This window comes from Protopterus annectens, chromosome 7.part0 (genome assembly GCF_019279795.1).
Source record: "Protopterus annectens isolate FY-2018-M chromosome 7.part0, PAN1.0, whole genome shotgun sequence".
Taxonomy (NCBI): Eukaryota; Metazoa; Chordata; order Ceratodontiformes; family Protopteridae; genus Protopterus; species Protopterus annectens.
In genome coordinates, this window is record NC_056739.1 from 341921569 (window position 1) to 341940232 (window position 18664).

Sequence of the window (18664 nt, forward strand, 5' to 3'; positions counted from 1 at the left end):
ATAGTAAAGATGAGGAAACAGACTTCTTGAAACATAAGTATGATAGTGTGAAGCAGAGATGCTATGAAGCATGTGTCTACAAGAAAAAGTGACAATATGGCTCACTATTGAGATGTCGAAAATAAAAAGATCAAGAACCCAGAAAAAGTGTGAATCTTAAAGTTTACTCTTCTCATTTAAAGTTCTTTTTTTGCAGGGGGCAAGCCCCCCTACATCCACCAAAATTATATATACCAACTCCAAGATCACCAGACCTTGGAGAAAAGGGAATATTCCAGGAAATGGCCATCTTGGCTTAATACATGTAAGTCTATTTTTCAGCCATTCAGTCACTGTGTTTTAGGACTGACTCTGGCAGGTCCCAAGATTTCAAATGTTAACTGTGGACTACACTCAAATGCAATGTCTACTCTATAGGTAATATGTCATGAAGAAAACAACAGTAGGATAGTGTGCGTCTTCACAGAGTTCCACAACAAAAGTATATATAAAACTTAGTCAAGGTAATTATGTGAAAATTGTAGCATATTTCTGAGTTGACTGTAACATTTTTGTAGTATTTGTCTCATGTTACAAAAAAAGAGAATGTGAGTGAAATAGCACACACATATTTGTAACTTATGCCACATAATATATACCAATTATTTATAAAATGTTTATTTTTATCATCAGAGAACCAGATGCTCTAGAGCTATAGCATCTCGACTGTCTTCTTCCCTCAAGCCATCTTCACATCTTTGTTCTTCATGTTCCACAGGTATAAGACACATTGTTCTCATGGCCCTGCTTTTGCTAACCTCTTCTGCCACTGTGCTAAGTAAACCTGGTTGTAGTTTGTACCTAGCTAGCAGTGATACTTACTTCATGGACGGCCATTTTATTTTTGGAATCATTTCACCAATATCTATGCCAGGGGAAAATCCAGTGATCGGCTTCACTATGCCAGAAGAAAGAAGGCAGTGTACCTCGTAAGTAGTTTTCATTAGCTGAGTGGATTTGTAATTTCATGTAGACATTATACAAAATTATGTTTGCATATGATCCAAAGACAAACTTGGAGTGCATGAATGAGAAGAATTTGAGCTCAGATAATTGTTGTATCATGTTTACTTTCTAAACATTTACTTGAAACCTCAGTATGAGAGCTCAAAAAAGTTTCTGTTAATTCTCATTTGACCTGACATGTGAACCGTATGAAGATTTTCAGCAGAAATATTCTGTTGGTTACTAGGAAATATATCTGGTCAAGCTGGTTTCTGTTTGGAATCATTTCACAGTGTTGTAAGACATACTTAAATAAATATATGGCTAGTATCAGGTCTAAGATGGATAATAACAAACATAAGGCACACACACTTATAATTATATACTATTAGTGAACATAATGGAACTTTTAATGTCTTGCGTGTGAAATGAGTCTTAAATCCTACAACAATGCAACACAAACATATTTTAAACTACAATCTACCATTTCAGCAACACTTTATTGCACATTCAAACAGATGTAGCCATTTTATGCATTATTTAAAAGCATAAAGTATGAAGAGCTCCTTAGTGCTTGTTGCAGCTTGATGTTATTAAATTCAAAGATACTGTAGACCAGACTTTATCACATAACATCTAGCCTAAACATTCAAAGTTTGTCTCTCAGAAGATGTGAAGGACTAGTATGCATGCTGAAAAGCCAAATATAGATCTTATTTTTTTTTAACCAGACATTTGTTTTGTGGGTTACAGAGATTTTCTTTGGTGGCATTGCTCTCCTGAATTTTTAAAATGACTTTGTGTCACTGACCCTTTCTTTTGACTCACTAAATATTTAAACTCGTTCAAGGTTGGGTAACAGGCTCTACCCATAAGGGCTATGATGGGCATTCCTCAGTGGGTTTGTGAACCTGGGAGCTTTAAAACCAGATCACATTAGTTGAGTTTCTGGTTTATGACTGATTTTCATTTCCACTGGTGATTCTAAAACAAATAATAATTGGCCTGGAGAAGTGCATAAGGTCTAAGCTATCATTTGTTGGAATATTAATGGCCTGAATATCTGATGTAAGCTGTTGCATATGCTATCTTGTCATTTACAACTGTACACTGTGCTCAAACACTGAATATGCAACTGAAGGCGTGTGGTACCTGAAGAAATTCTTGTCACAAATCTGGTAGTATTCATCAAATGTGAGCTGGGTAATTACTGAGGACACCCATTTCATCTATACGATTATAGCTACTAAAAATAAACAGTGACTTTACACTGTTGAGGTTAATTGAGCAGCTGATGTAAAAAACAATAATCAGATGGTTTTATATTCCATGACAGCATTTGATTGTGCTATGTCAAAGATGTGACAGTGTAACAGATAATAAAGTTATTTGGATAGCTATTCTGTCTGATACCATTTATTATTTTCAGCCTCTCTTCGAGGAATATTCAGCGTGTGTTAGATTATAAAATCATAAGAATGTCACAATCCTCAGCAAAGATCAAATTATGTCTTCCTTCTTTGACTACTATATAACCTTTAAAATTTTCTCATATGCAGTGGCCAAAAATAATAACAATCCTTATCCTGAGGATCATATTACTAATTTTAAAGATCCTGGGCATTTCTGAAATTACTATTTTCATTTGTTTATTGGAAAGTCCATCTGGGCAAACAAGCCCCTTTTCTTTGGTAGCCAAGAGAGAAAAGCTCCACAAGAAATGATGACAGCTGTATATGTACAACATGCAGAATACTCAGGTAACATTTAGCAGCATTACATACAAAGTTCCACAAGAGCAAATTACATTAATACTTCTACTACATACAGAATACTCAGGTAACATTTAGCAGTATTACATGCAAAGTTCCATGAGAGCTAATTACATTAATACTTGTACTGCATAGAGAATACTCGGGTAACATTTAACAGTATTACATGCAAAGTTCCATGAGAGCTAATTACATTAATACTTGTACTGCATACAGAATACCTGGGTAACATTTAACAGTATTACATGCAAAGCTCCATGAGAGCTAATTACATTAATACTTGTACTACATACAGAATACTCAGAAAACATTTAGAAGTATTACATGCAAACTTCTATGAGAGCTAATTACATTAATACTTGCACTGCATACAGAATACTTGAGTAATATTTAGCAGCATTACATACAAAGTTCCGTGAGAGCTATTTACATTAATACTTGTACTGCATAGAGAATACTCGGGTAACATTTAGCAGTATTACATGCAACATTCCATGAGAGCTAATTAGATTAATACTTGTACTGCATACAGAATACTCGGGTAACATTTAACAGTATTACATGCAAAGTTCCATGAGAGCTAATTACATTAATACTTGTACTGCATACAGCATACTCAGGTAACATTTAACAGTATTACATGCAAAGTTCCATGAGAGCTAATTACATTAATACTTGTACTACATACAGAATGCTCAGGTAACATTTAGCAGTATTACATGCAAAGTTCCATGAGAGCTAATTACATTAATACTTGTACTGCATACAGAATACTCAGGTAACATTTAGCAGCATTACATACAAAGTTCCATGAGAGCTAATTACATTAATACTTGTACTACATACAGAATATTCAGGTAACATTTAGCAGCATTACAAACAAAGATCCACGAGAGCTAATTACATTAATACTTGTACTACAGACAGAATACTTGTATAACATTTAACATCATTAAATACAAAGTTCCATGAGAGCTAATTACATTAATACTTGTACGACATACAGAATGCTCAGGTAACATTCATCAGCATTACATACAGAGTTCCATGAGAGCTAATTATGTTAATACTTGTACTACATACAGAATACTCAGGTAACATTTAGCAGCATTATGTAAATGTTCCATGAGAGCTTATTACATTAATGCTTGTACTACATACAGAATACTCAGGTAACATTTAGCAGCATTATATGCAAAGTTCCAGGACAGCTAATTATATTAATACTTGTACTACATACAGAATACTCAGGTAACATTTAGCAGCATTACATGCAAGATTCCATGAGAGCTAAATATATTAATACTTGTACTACATACAGAATACTCAGGTACCATTTAGCAGCATTACATGCAAGGTCCCATGAGAGATAATTACATTAATACATGTACTACATACAGAATACTCAGGTAACATTTAGCAGCATTACATACAAAGTTCCATGAAAGCTAATTACAATAATTTGTGTACTATATACAGAATACTCAGGTAATATTTAAAAGTATTACATACAAAGTTCCATGAGAGCTAGTTACAGTAGTGCTAATACTACCATACAAATTACATAATGCTCATGCAGCCATTCGCAGCATTACATACATATAGTGAGGAAAAATAAAGATGGTGAAAATGAAATAAGTACTTTTTTGCAGCAACATAGTCAGCATTGGGTGCAGTACATCACATCTTACAAATGTATTTGCATTTTGTCATAAACAAGTAGAAGACAGAAAAATAAGAGAGCAGAGAGAAGAGATAGCCATGGATATGTATGTGTCCATAACACATAGTTTAGGAATGATTTAGCATGTGGAATAGCTGGAAAAGAGCCAGGAGTCAAGCAGGGATAGTAGGGATTTACCTTTGAATATGTGTGGTGTTCAGCAGTCTGATTGGATTTCCATGATTTTGAGATACAAAATGTAGTAAAGAAAATTCCCTGCTGTGTTGTGAGCTTTGCAAAATGAGAGGAGATGTTTGTCAGTAGAGCATAGAGCTCTGTTGGTGGAGTGGAGTTATGTTGTACAGTATAGGGCAGGGCATTTTCTGGGATGAAAGACTAATCTCAGTGCAAATGGAAGTTGAGAGTGGGTGAGAAAGTGAGGTAGCTTAACCAGACTCTGCTACAACTTGCTGTGAGGGAAAAATTTGTTTGTTTTTGCTTTATATTTTGTATTGCAATATTGCCGCCTTCATTTTTATACATTTATTTTCTTTACACTGTGTTTTACTTGTATTTTGCTTTAGATTGCAGATTTTAAACTAGAAAAGAGACCATAGTTGTATCTCTTGTGAGTCACACAGAAATTATTTTCCTCCACCCATCCGCTCTGGTGCTATGTGTTTTTAAACTTGGCTGTCTTTCTAGTTGTCTGTTCCTTATGTTAGTTTGACCACATATCTCTCCTCTTCCATGTGAGTAAGCACACAATTTTAAGTTGGAATCTCTCCCCTTCAACTATTTAAATTTATTCTCCATCACACTTTATTCTATAGAACTATAATACAGAATGTCCATCCTTTCTAATCTGTTTTGCTTTTTCTCCACTTAGATAGCTAAACCTTAAGTTACCCCCCTTTCATATCGAACTGCTTAGTGCACACTGCAGTGGTTAGGATATTAACCCATTTTTTTCATCTTACCTTCAAAATCTGCAACATCTACTCCAAGACCACCAGGAGAGCCAACATTCTGCCTGTCAGTATTCATCTTGGGATTAGAGCTTCTGTTTTCTCCTGATGAGAGAAGGAGTACAGGGACATTATTTCCTGGAGACTGCTGATCACCAGAAAGCCTAATAACTGCTTCATAGGTGCTAGCTTGAATTTGTGCTTATATTTTGCTCCTGGTGAGAGAAGGGAAAGAATACATTGATTCCTGTTTCTGGTTGGGCAGTGAGTGTCTGTGCTTGACCTACCTGCTTGGTCTGGTTGCTATTCAGGACATTTCCCAAAAAAGGGCTATAACAAAAAGGGCTACAACAAGCCTACAGAGACCATTGCATTATCTGGGACAAGACTATGAATCAGCAAACAGGCTGTGGCCTGCTTCTCATCTTAAGACTGATGATACTGTTTTGCCTCTAGTGCAAATGAAGCAAAGGTGAATTATATCTCAGCAGAGTGAAACTGTGGTGAGACCAACACCAGTAGTAGCCAGGCAGTAGCCATTCAGGCAACTCCCATCTTTTCATCATTCATGACAAGCTAATTCTTTCTTTACAGTAAGTACTGCTTGATTTGGATCTAACTTCAGAATATCTGCCTAAATACTTCACCCATAAATCATCAGGGTCCAGTGGCGGCCCATGATATTGGACTACAGCCTCCTTAGCTGTGAACCACAATGGTACAGTCCAATAAATCCTGTTAACCTGCATAGAAAGTGAATCTGGGCTGTTGCCTTACCAGATTCAGGAAGAAGTCAGCAGACTGCTGATGTCCCAGAAGTCTATGTGGTGCTAACTGCATAGACTGGAAGAGGATCAGACTGAAAGACCAGCAGTCTTGACAAGTTCACAAACAGGAACCGGGAAACTGGAAATGTGCATTCCAGCATGAACGCAGACAAGCGGAGATATTAGGATGAAGCTGTGGAACAGCTTTGAATTATTTTAGCAGCATTATTGCAGATATGAGCTGTGGAACTGCTTTGGATTATTTTATCAGCATTATTGCAGGTACAAGCTGTGGAGGAACAGTTTTGGATTATTTTAGCAGCATTATTACAGATACAAGCTGTGCTCTCTACATGTAATACATTTCAGCTGGTCAGGCTGCACTGTTTGTTAAACTTGCTATGTTGGTTAAAATGTTGTTTTAATAATTAGCATTTTTGCCTACGTCCCAGTATGATTAAGTGTATGTATACCTGAGCAGGCAGTTTTACTGAATGGTCCTGTTCTGATTGCATTGTGCTTATTGGTTTTGTGAATACAGTGTTTCTCAGTCTTACTTCTTAACTGTGCAGACTTATATAGAACTCACATAGTTTTTGTCTTTTTTTATTAAATTGTGCTTTTCTGACACATTGCTGGTGAATCAGTAGTAGCTCAAGTGAAACAATTTTGACAGTCATTTGTGTTTACGATTTTATACCCCTTAGTACATTCATGCTTATGCAAAACCTATAACTCTGTTAACCCAGTAAGTTTGTGAGAGTGATATTAAAAAAAAAATCCTGATTTCTATATATGACTTAATCTGTGCTGCTTGCTCTAAGAAGTTAACAGGTGTGCCTTTAGCGTCCATGTCAGGTGCTAAATCCAATCTGTCTGGAGTGCTCCTTCTCTGCTGCTATGTTACTGAATAAAATATGTCTCTTTTTTAGTCTTTTTGCCCTGCATCCCCCACCATCCATCACTATTTTAGAGTTTCTCATGGACTTCTCACTGTGCTTCTGTGCAGCTATTGCTAATCCGCAGGAACTCTGCAGGGCACCTGCCATCTGAAACGTGCTTTCCAGGCATGATTGTTGCACTTCTAAACTAGCCACCTTGAGATATCAGCAATACATGGGTCAGAGCTTTCCTCTCTAAATGCTTATGAACTGCTTCTGCTACTAAACATTTGCTTTTTAGAACAATTGTTAATTGTGGATCATTTCGATAGTAACCGGAATGAATAATCATTCTAAAAGGCAAAGTTTTACTGAATAGTTATGTTCGATAGCTGATTATTTGGGGGGAAATTGAGGTGTATTTACAAAAATGTTTCAGTTCACTGGATGTGAGATTTGTGTTGACTTAGAGGAGAAAATCATTTCCAAATCTGTTTATATGAGCGCTGCTCGCTGACAGTTACCTTATCAAAGCACTGCTGTTATCTCACTCAGCTTTGGATTATTGTGTGTGTGTGTTGTGTGGAACAGCTTTGGATTATTGTGTGTGTGTGTGTGTGTGTGTGTGTGTGTGTGTGTGTGTGTGTGTGTGTGTGTGTGTGTGTGTGTGTGTCTAAAATTCCCCAGTTGATTTATACTGGTGGATGTAGAGAACTCAGGATACCTGCTGGTGGTGGTTAGAGAATAACTCAGGCTTGAACCCTGTACCCTGGGTGCAGGTAACAAGAGCCTGAATTCCCTACCCATCACCATTTATAAAACTTTTGCAGATTTTTGCCTCATATTTTGTTCTGTCTGTTCCTCATAAAATCTGTGGTTTCTGAATTTTTAATTCCTTAAATAGTTGATGGTGCAGTGGTAGCATTGTTCCTTCACAGCTAGAGGTTCTCTGGTTTGATTCTTGTCTGGGGTGCCTTCTGTGTGGAGTCTGAATGTCCTCCCTGTGTTTGTGTGTGGGTTTGCTCTGGTCTCCTCCCATGTTACAAAGACATGGGTCTGCAGTATTTCTCCCTGGGCCTCTGCTGAAAATTGACTTTTGTTGCAAGTCCAACTTTCCTGGTTAACAAATGTTAAATAAATAAAATTGACAGGCATTTGAATTTCAGACTTCATATTCTTCAGAAAGTACAGAGTAACACAAAACCTTTTATTGTAGCAATTTTCTAAGTTTATAAGATGAATATTTGAAATTTGTCCCTATTTTTGGGACTGTATTCCTCCATTGTTGGCTTCGTCCAGGATTTTTGTGCTAAGGTTGAGCGCTATGGTGAGAAGGTAATTCACTGAATATGTTTGAGGGCTGTATTCCCCCATTGCTGGCTTTATTCAGGTGTTTTGTGCTAGAAGGTTGACAGCCATGGTGAGAACTGAATTCACTAAATGGTAGCCATTTGTTTTCCTCTCTTTCACAAAACAGCTGATTTGGTATAGTAGTATGTTGCTCTGACTGTTTTGCACAGGGTCCTGGGTGCAAGACTTAGCAGTGAAATGTATGGTGGTAACACACCATTTTATTCTAGCAAGTTTCCAAGATTATACAAGCAATGTTTAAAATGTGTCCCTGTTTTTTGAGCTTTTGCCCCCCCCCCCCAATAAATTTTGGCTTTTTCCAGATTTCTTGTGCTGTGAAGCAGAAAGATACAGTTGAATGTTGAGTAGATTTTGCAAGGAGCTGATAGCTGCAGGGGAAGAGAAGTTTAGTGCTGCTTCTGTTGAGATGGCTTGCATTGTTAATAGCACAACAGGTAGTGTACTTTCTTTTAATGCAGAAGGCTGTGGGTTCTACTCCCACAGAGGGTGGATGCTACTGTAGTAACAATATCCTCTTTGGTGAAGATACCTAGTAACTATGAACCTGTTATCAGTTTACCATCCATTTCCTATTGCAAAATTACTAGCTTATCATTTTTTTAATGTAGCACAGGCAAGTTACTCGTCAAGGGCAACAGGCACTTTATTTGTAGATGAAACAATGAAATATAAAGTTTTTGCTAGCAGCAACCGCTTCTTTAGTTACAGATCTCTTTAATGTGGAATTATTTAGATGACTTTTACTTCTGCAGAGATTGTGCATATTTACTGATACTGGTGGATTGTAGAAGTTTGAGTAGACTTTTGTGATGGAAATTTTCTCAGATGGGCAGTTTTGTCATTATTGGTGCATGCATTTTGTTTCATTGTTTACTGGAAAAATGTTCAAAACAATTTGAAAACACCCTCTAACAACTGTACTGTATTATACAAGGAATATAATAATACAATCAGGAATCTGGCCTCACACAACACATGTATGTTTTGTGTGCAAGGGGCCTATCATTTGAAAACAGCCCAAAGTTAATCTTTATACTGGTCAAATGTATTTTCTTTGAATGTGGATTTCAATGCTGTTTCAATGAATGTGAGTTTCAAGGGCAGAGAAGTTTTAATGCTAAGTCTATTTTCATTGTGAGACTGCATTGCATTGTTTAGCAGATGTCTTAGTGTTTGTGCTGTAAAATGCAAAATAAAACTTTCAAATGGAATCCAAATCATTGTAGGAGTAAAACAGTATGTACATTACAGTGGTTATGGTAAATGGGGTGAAATAACCAAGTAATGGGACATTGGAATGGCTGCAGGGGGGAGGCTCCATTCGACCATGATTTTGTGAGGGGGAAGGGCGGCAAACTCAAAGACAGCCTCAGCTGAACTATACCTCTCAACTGTCCAGATTTTTATAGAATGACTAGACTAGATTTTTGCTTCTTATTTTTGGTTTGTCCCTCATAAAATGTGTGGTTTTCTGGCAAATCATTTAGGAATTAAGTCACTAAATAATGACAGACATTGAGTTTCCGACTCCATAACCTTCAGAAAAATGCATTTGAAAGCAGTACCTGTTATTCTATCAACTAAGTTTATACAAGAGCAATTTTTAGCACTGTTTGTATGTTCCCCCAATATATTTGGCTTTGTCCAGATTTCCTGCGTTAACAGGTTGAGAGGTACGCTCAAATAAATTGCTTTATAGAATTAGGCATATCTAAACCTCTCAAGTGTCCCCAATTTTGGCTCAAAATGTTGCTCTTCCTCTAATAATCCCTCTGCAAAATGGCAATTTTGGGAGAAAACTTGGAGGGTTTACAATTAATAAATAACTGTAATAATCAGAGTTATAGATTACTTTTATTTCAGAAATGCATGTAGATTCATTTATTTTGTCAGCTGCTCAAGTTAACAGTACTAATATTAAAAGTGTTCCTTCTTTGACAGGTTCCCAGCTGTATTGTGTGCCTATTTTACATTTTTGCATCCCATTTTTGATCCATTTTTCATAAAATTGAGGTTTTCTGGCAAATTAGTGGCAAATCATTAAAGACTGAAGTTAGAAATTAATGACAGACATTTGAGTTTCACATTTCATACCCTTCAGAAAATTCATACTAATGCAAGACCTACTATTCTATTAGAAAGTTTATAAGAGCAATATTTAAATATTGCCCTTATGTTTGGGCCTTTGTCCCACTTCTGTGTATGGCGTTGTCCAGATTTCTTGCTTTGAGGTTGAGAGGTATGACAAATGTGTCAGAGCCATCACAGTCAGCCAGAGACATTTCAAATTGTGTTATACTTGTTGCACCCCACTCTCTCATGTAGTGACTCTGGATGTGTCCAAGCAAGGCAAGGAGCAGTTATGCAGTGTAAGTGTGCAGACTATCCCCCCATCCAAGGTAGACAAAAGTACTACAGTGACTTTTCATCTGTCCTTGATTGATTTTGCAGAATGTTCTGATTTTCTGTCATATTTTTATACTGTTGGTTTATGCTTCTTATTATTCAGAAAGTGCCCATTGCTCTGTGTTTAAGCAGTAATGCTTTCATGACTATTAGATAAGCTTGTCTGAGATTGTAAGATGCAAGTAAGCTTTAATAAGCATACTGTTAGAATTTACCAACATTGAAAGCCTTTTTGTTGTTGCCATGCAGAGAATACATACATAACTAGATAACGTATAAGCCTTGGGTATTGAAATGCATTTGACAGTATTTGTACTAAAGGACAGGATTACAGTATTTTAAGTTGGAGACTTGCAGTCATCTTTACAGGCTTTACCCGTAAACTAAACAGAATGCCAATCTAGCATCGATGGTCCATAACCTGTGCAGTAATCCTTTAAGCAATTTATCTTGAGCTTGTTTCTTGTCTGATGTTCATTTTTTTTACTTTGATCATGTTTTCTCCATGAAACAAGTAGATAGTTGTTGTCAGGCAGCAGGTCTTTTTTGGATAAGAAACATTTTTACAAGTGGCGGTATCACAGAGATTGCTAGTTTCAGCATGTTACTTGGTGCATTTATAAAGCTGAATATAAATTATAATTAGAACTGCAGTGCAAGGAGAAGTGGTTTGAGTTGAGTGCTACTTGTTTTTCTTATATATGTATTTAAAAAGTAATTTATTTTTTCATGCCTCACAACCTTTTTGTTTCCATCCAGATATTAAGTAAGCTTTCATGCAGCCAATGCATTGAAATATTTTTTTCTACACTTCATTTTGTCTTGATTGGACTCTCATAATGAAGGTTTGACACCCAGGGTAGCGTATTTAATTAAAGTTTCAGTTTTTGTTGTTTTGATAATAGCTCCTCCCCTTTCTAGTTGTCCACACCCCTTCCCATTACCCCCACCCATTCAGCTGTATCCTGCAGCCCCCCTTTGATTTGATGTCACCAGATGCCATTGTCAGGGTCTACTTATTAATTTTCCATCAACTGGTTGGCAGTGCCCTTTACAAAGACACCTTGAGTTGACATTTTTCCTGTAAAAGCACCATAGAAATTTCAACAATACCTAATTGGACACAGGAAAAATAGTTTGCATTGACAATCACTGCCCCCCAGAGTTGCAAACTGGATACTCCTGACATTAGACAGTTGAAGTGATAATATAAAGTAATCAATAAAAGGGTCTGTTATCATGGATATGAGCTTTTCCACTATCATTATCAGCTTGGTGGATATGGGTATCCTGAGGCAATGTAGAAATTGCCTCATGTTTAATGATAGCCACTTAATTCTCAAACAGACTGGTATGGTATGTGAGAGATGTATTTACATTATGTCACTGGAGGCAAAGCTCTCACAAAAAAGCACTCCTAATGTCAAAATGCTGCACCCATCAAGCACAATTCAAAACAGACACATAGATCTGCATATGCTGAGGCACTAAAAAGTAACCTTCCTAAAACTCAAAGTCTTCCTGGATGAAGTACACATAACAAACACCCCTAGCAGCTCAAATGCACTCTTTCAAAACAACTTCCACATCAACACATATAGTCATATTTTACGGAACCTCTACTTCTAAGCTCATAAGGCAAGCCACTAGACAATCCAAAATTCTGGTTATTGGAAACTCCAAGGTGAGACAAAATGAAGTTCATCTCACCAAGCTGAGTAAGGAGAAAGTCAGGGTCAGTTGCTTATCAGTGTAAATGACCTGAGACATACCTCTCTAGGCTATATGAAGACAGACATTATGATAATCTTGGAATATGCGTCCCAGGTCGATATTACCCTAGCATTGAGCAGCATTTTACCTTCTCCAAGGATGATGGTACAGTATGAACAAAAGATGACTGGCTTAGTTACTGGTATCATTTTAAGGAGGGGCAATATTTGTCAAGATGGAAGGAGGCAATCAACAGACCAGGCTGCTTTGCCAGAGCTGGTCTGCACCTCTCCTCTCTAGGATTTTGAATATTAGCCAAAGCATTGTCCTCCCCCATAGTGCCTTTTTTAGGTAATGCCAAACTGAAAGTGCAGCAATCATAGCAAATCAAAACAAAGTACATTTAAAGGTGTCACTGCTCAATGCTAGGCATCTAAACAAAAAAACTCCACCCCATAGAAAAGTCTTCACCCTAGAGATTGCTGATGTCTACATGATCACTGAGACATGGTGTAAAGCTGCAGAGAACGCATTGACAGTGCAAGGTTATAATGCCTTCCACACATTTCATAACACCTCCACTGCCCTCCTCTCCTTCCTTGAAACAATTAACAAAGCCCACAATTCCAGCCATTTCATGTCCACCCTTCTCCTCGACCTCTCCAAGGCATTTGAAACTATTTCCCACAACCTGCTTCTTATTAAACTCTCCAAACTAAACCTATCTCCTTCCTGTACCAAGTGGTTCTCCAGTTACCTCACAACCAGACAACAAGTAGTCAAATGGAATAAAGCCACTTCACCCTTCCTTAATACTCCTACAGGTGTCCCTCAAGGTTGCATTTTAGGCCCCCTACTATTCAATATATTCACTAACGACTTCTACCAAGCCATTCTAAACTCCAGCCTCATCCAATATGTCAATGACTTTACCATTATTTGCTCCTCCCCTTCTATCCCCACTCTAAATAAGTTTACCCAAAGTGCCTTCTCCTCTACTGAGCAGTGTATGCTAGACAACCATCTGGCTCTTAATGCAACCAAAACTAAAATTATGTTATTCACTGCCTCCAAAACCTCCTCCCTAGATATACACTCATTTACAGTCACCAGCAAAAACAATACTCCCCTAGAAATAGTCTCTTGACACTAAACTACTAGAAGTACTCATAGACAATCAACTAAAATTCAACAAACATTTACAAGTAAATATAAAAAAAACCCCCACAAAAATCTTGGTATGCTTTACTGCCATAATCGTTATATCTCTCCTTCCACCAGGCTCATACTAGCCAATACATATCTCATCCCATCCCTTCTATATTGTGCATCTGTCCTCAACAACCTGCAATCCAACCTCAAAACAAAACTCTCTTCTTGCTATAACAAGCTATTTCTCACCATTGTAATTCTTGGGTTTATATCACATCATCAAAAGATGAAAACATCAAAGCACTTAACATCGAACTGAATACATCGAAAAATGAAAACATCAAAAGGATGTCAATGGCAGTAACCAACTGGGACATGTAACATTAAGGGTGTAGGCAGGGGGGCAAGCCTCCCTGTACCCCCACACCCCCGCTACTTAAATATACCAACTCCGAGATTGCGTTACAGTGTAGGAAATGGAAATCTTCCGTTTCCGCACTGTAGTGCACTGAAGTGTGATCTCCAAAGTGGTATATTTAAGTGGCAGGGGGTGTGGGAGGTGCAGGGGGTCTTGCCCCCTACACGCAACAATTTCTTTTTGATCTCCACTCCACATGACCTTTTCTTTTTCCATTTCAATGTGCTACTGTTTGATGTATTCAGTTCGATGTTATGTGCTTCAATATTTTAATCATTTGATGATGTGACATACACCCGTAATTCTCTTCCCCGTCTAAAGTGGCTTGAGCTACCTAACCTCCTCATTTATACCCAACTCATCCAAGCACAAAATCTCATTTACAACCCCTCTGTTTGTGCCACCCTAGCCACTGCCTTTAAAATGCATGAACCAGAATGACTTCTATGGTCTAATTCCTAAAAACTAATTAAATTACACAAACCCACACATCCAGCTGGGAATCACCTAATGTCCTTCTCTCTTCTACACCTCTGGAATACTCACCATTTCCTATCTGTATCACTAACAGTCTCTCCTCATTTAAAACCTCACACCTAACTTCACAATGGAAGTGCTCCTGTTCCCATCCTACCTAAGCCTTCTAAGACCACTTCCTACTCTCCTAGAACTAAATACGCCATCACTGCGTCCTATAGTTCCACAGCTCTACTGAACTATTTGACCAACTACTTAGTTACCCTATGCTGCTGCTTTTGTAAAAAAAAAAAAAAAGTGTTTTTTATTGCTATTTAATTAACTATACGGATGTATTCTATTATTGTTAACCTTTTCTTATCATATTTACTTTGTATCCCTATAAGATAATTTGTAATGTATATGTGCAATGTGTGCTATGTATTTGTATTTTTTCTGGAGCTTTTCTCCCCAGGACTCAATTGAAAATGGGCTCTTTGTGGCCCAATGGACTATACTGGCAAACAAACTGCAAACAAATAAATAAATACATTTTGATTTACATCAAAAATAAATATACGTCAAGGCTAGTCAAGAAGGACAATGCACTTGAGCTTCTCCATGTTAAAATCACCAGAGGCAAAATCCAAAGCCACTTCCTTGCAAGCTACAAGTCCTGCTCTGTGAACCAGGGAACCCATACCATGTATTTAAACTTATTGGAAACACTCTCCATCCAATCCAATACCATATTTATTGGCAACTTTAATTACTTCAGTGTTAACTGGGAATCATATTTGACACCAGGCATACAGACATAGAGATTCCTGGATTTTGTAAACACAAACTCCCTGGACCAGATTGTCAATACCTCAGCCATGTGTACAACCATACTGCATCTTGACCTCAGTAATATGAGTAAGTGCTGCACACCCTTTAGTGCAGTGTCTTCTCTGGTAAGGTCACACCACACCACAAGCCTGCATAAACCCTGAGAGCACTGTTGTCTGTGCAGAACTGTCCACAGAAACCCTACACAATCAAGTTAATTGCTGCATAGAGGCAGCTGTACCCACAGGGAAGAAGTACAGAAGTAAGTCCAAGAACATGTTACCCTGGTGGAATTACATCAGTAGGCTACATAACATAGGAAAGAAAATCATGGCAAAAATTAGGAGGTACATCACTCAGCAGGATAAAATCACTCATTAAACTAAACAAAAAACTCGGAGGACAAATAAAGTCTTCCAAAGACAAACATGAGGTATATTTGGCCGCCCAGGCCAAGGGCAACCACAATGCATTCTTTAACTATGTCCACAACCTCAAAGTAATACACAATTGTATGCAGAGCTCATTATAAATGGAGCCACCTATATTGAGCCAGAAAATATAGCAAATTTAATGGCTGGCAAATTCACCTCCAATTTGACCTCTCTATCTCTCAACTTTCCCTCAGAAGCTACCATCAAATATAACATCAATGGGACCAGCCAGTATATCCCAGGATGCCTTCAAAATAGCATAAAACATGATCTATCTGGCCCTCTGGAACTGATATTTAATTGTAACCTCCAAATAGGCTTCATACCTCTTGAATGCAGAACAGCAATAGTTATCCCTCTGCACAAAGATGGGCCATCTACAGACATAGTAAATACAGACCCATTAAGTCTTGCTAGTCTCATATGCAAAGGCATGGAAAGAATTGTCATGGAAATGATCAATAATGACATAGAAAATGTCTAGACACTGGACCCAACCCAATCTGGTTTCATCAAGAGCAGGTCATATCTACCCAACCTGGTGGACTTCTTTGAGAAGGTCACCAAAATAATGGATGAGGGCAAAATGGTTCACACTGCCTACTTTGACCTGGCCAAGGCATTTGACACAGAACTCCACTCAGGCATTGATGATAAAATTAGGAGGTTAGGTACAAACCCTTATTTCGCATGATGGATTGCCATTTGGCACATAGACAGGGCCCGGGAAGTTAGAATTGTGGAATGCACCTCCAGAAAGAGGCCAGTCATAAAGTCCACCTCTAGAAAGAGGCCAGTCATAAGTGGAGTCCCTCATGGATCAGTGCTGAGACAGCTCCTGTTTGGCATTTACTTCCTGAAGGCTGCCTAAATTTGCAGACTATTACAAATTAGGAGCTGTCATTGAATCACTCACTGATACAGGTATTCTCCAGGAAGGCCTGGTATAGACAAACAACTGGTGTCAGAGCCGTGAACTAAAACTAAATACCAAGAAATGCATAATTGTATACTTCAGGAAGTCACCCACCTCTGGTAACTATCATGTTGACAACCCAAAAGAGATGACACAGTCAGGGACATGGGGACACATATAGACAGTAATTCCACCTTTGACCATCATGTGTCTACAGTAGTGAGGAAATCATTCTGTGTTGTGCAACTTATAAAAGCATGGCATGTAGAGCCAAGGAAGTCATTGTTCGACTGTATTCGGCATTCATTAGACCTATCATTGAGTACAATGCCACCTTTGGAGTGTACCTAACCAGGCATATCCAACAATCAGTACATCCACAGAGGCTCCTCATGAAAAGAATACAGGGCATAATTAACATGTCCTATGCAGACTGCCTCAAGGCCATATCCCTGTATTCTCTCTCTCCTATAGGCTATTGAGGAATGATCTATGCCTGGCATGCAAGGCATAGTCTGACCCATTTTGATGGACCTCCTGCATACCTGCAAAACAAACAGCATGAGAATTAGCCATTCTAAAGACTTAAACCTTGCCTGTGATGATATAAATTGTGCCTACTATAGAAACAAGTATGCATCCTAGAGACTACCCCTTCTGTGGAACAGGCTCCACATCCATGTGAAATAGAGTTCCTCCCTATCCCATTTCAGGTGTAATGTGGACGATTGGAATGGGAGTATGAAATTCATCCATTGTTTGGCCTATGTCTCTAATAGACACAGGCAGACTGCAAATGGTTCATCTCCCAGGCTCCTGCTTGTAAATGTTTCACCTCCCAAACCCTTGCTTACACTTATCAAGGATACCAGAACTTGTCAAGAGATTTGGGATGCGTGACTATACTTAAAAGGACCTTGTGGTCATTAGTCTAGTAAACACCTATGAACCTATAATTTTGGTGTCTGAGGGCAACACAGTGGCGTGCAGAGTTCAGTTTAGTTGTTAGATTGGTCTGCTGGATGGTGAAAATAGGAGAAGCATTCATAATTCTAGGCAGCAGATAGGTGGGTTCTAATGTTTTCTGGCTGCTTTGAATCAGATATTGTTTGGATCTAAATAGCAGACCTAACTTATGATTTTTTTTATTGCATATTGGATGAGGAGACTGGTATCATGGTGTCATCTACTACAAACCCTAGTAATTTAGTATTGGAGACCACCTCAAAAATTCCAATATTTGCAGAGGAGATTTAAAAGTTAACTTTGTATTTAGTATGAGACTTAGAAGTGAAAAAGATAGGTTTTGTCTTTTTTGGCTGTAATATGATTAGGTCTGATTTTGCTACCAAGTTTTCTGTGGTGTCAGTGAAGTGGGAGTTAAATATTGAAGCAATATTGCTTGGTACATTTTTAAGAACAAATTAGGCTACTCTATTTTACCAGGGGGATATGTTTTTAATGGATTTGGTGATTGTTTTGTAGGTTAAAATAATGAATTATTCTGTTGTGTTTAACTTTACATTTTCATTTGATTCCTATGGTCTTTGAAGTTTTGGAGACTTTGCTACATTTTGTTTAATTGCTATGTTTTCCATGCTTCATCACTATCCTGTATTATTATTTTTGTGGGGGGAGTATTGCAGATAGCCAGGGAGTAGTGTCTTGTTTGACCCTTTTTCTGAATATGGGTGCAAGATTTTTTTTGAACATTGAGTTGAGAGACCCAATCTCTGTTTAAGGTACCATCAATTATTATTTTGTGGTGAATATTTATGTAGTCCAGGAGAGGGAAATTGTGTGTGCCCACGTTAATACAATGTGGGATATATGGAACAATGATTTAGAATCCTTTCCAGTCATTTATTCTGAGGACAGGGATGACAATCTTGGCATTATTGAAGGTGGGGCTAGTATATGGGTAGAGAGAGA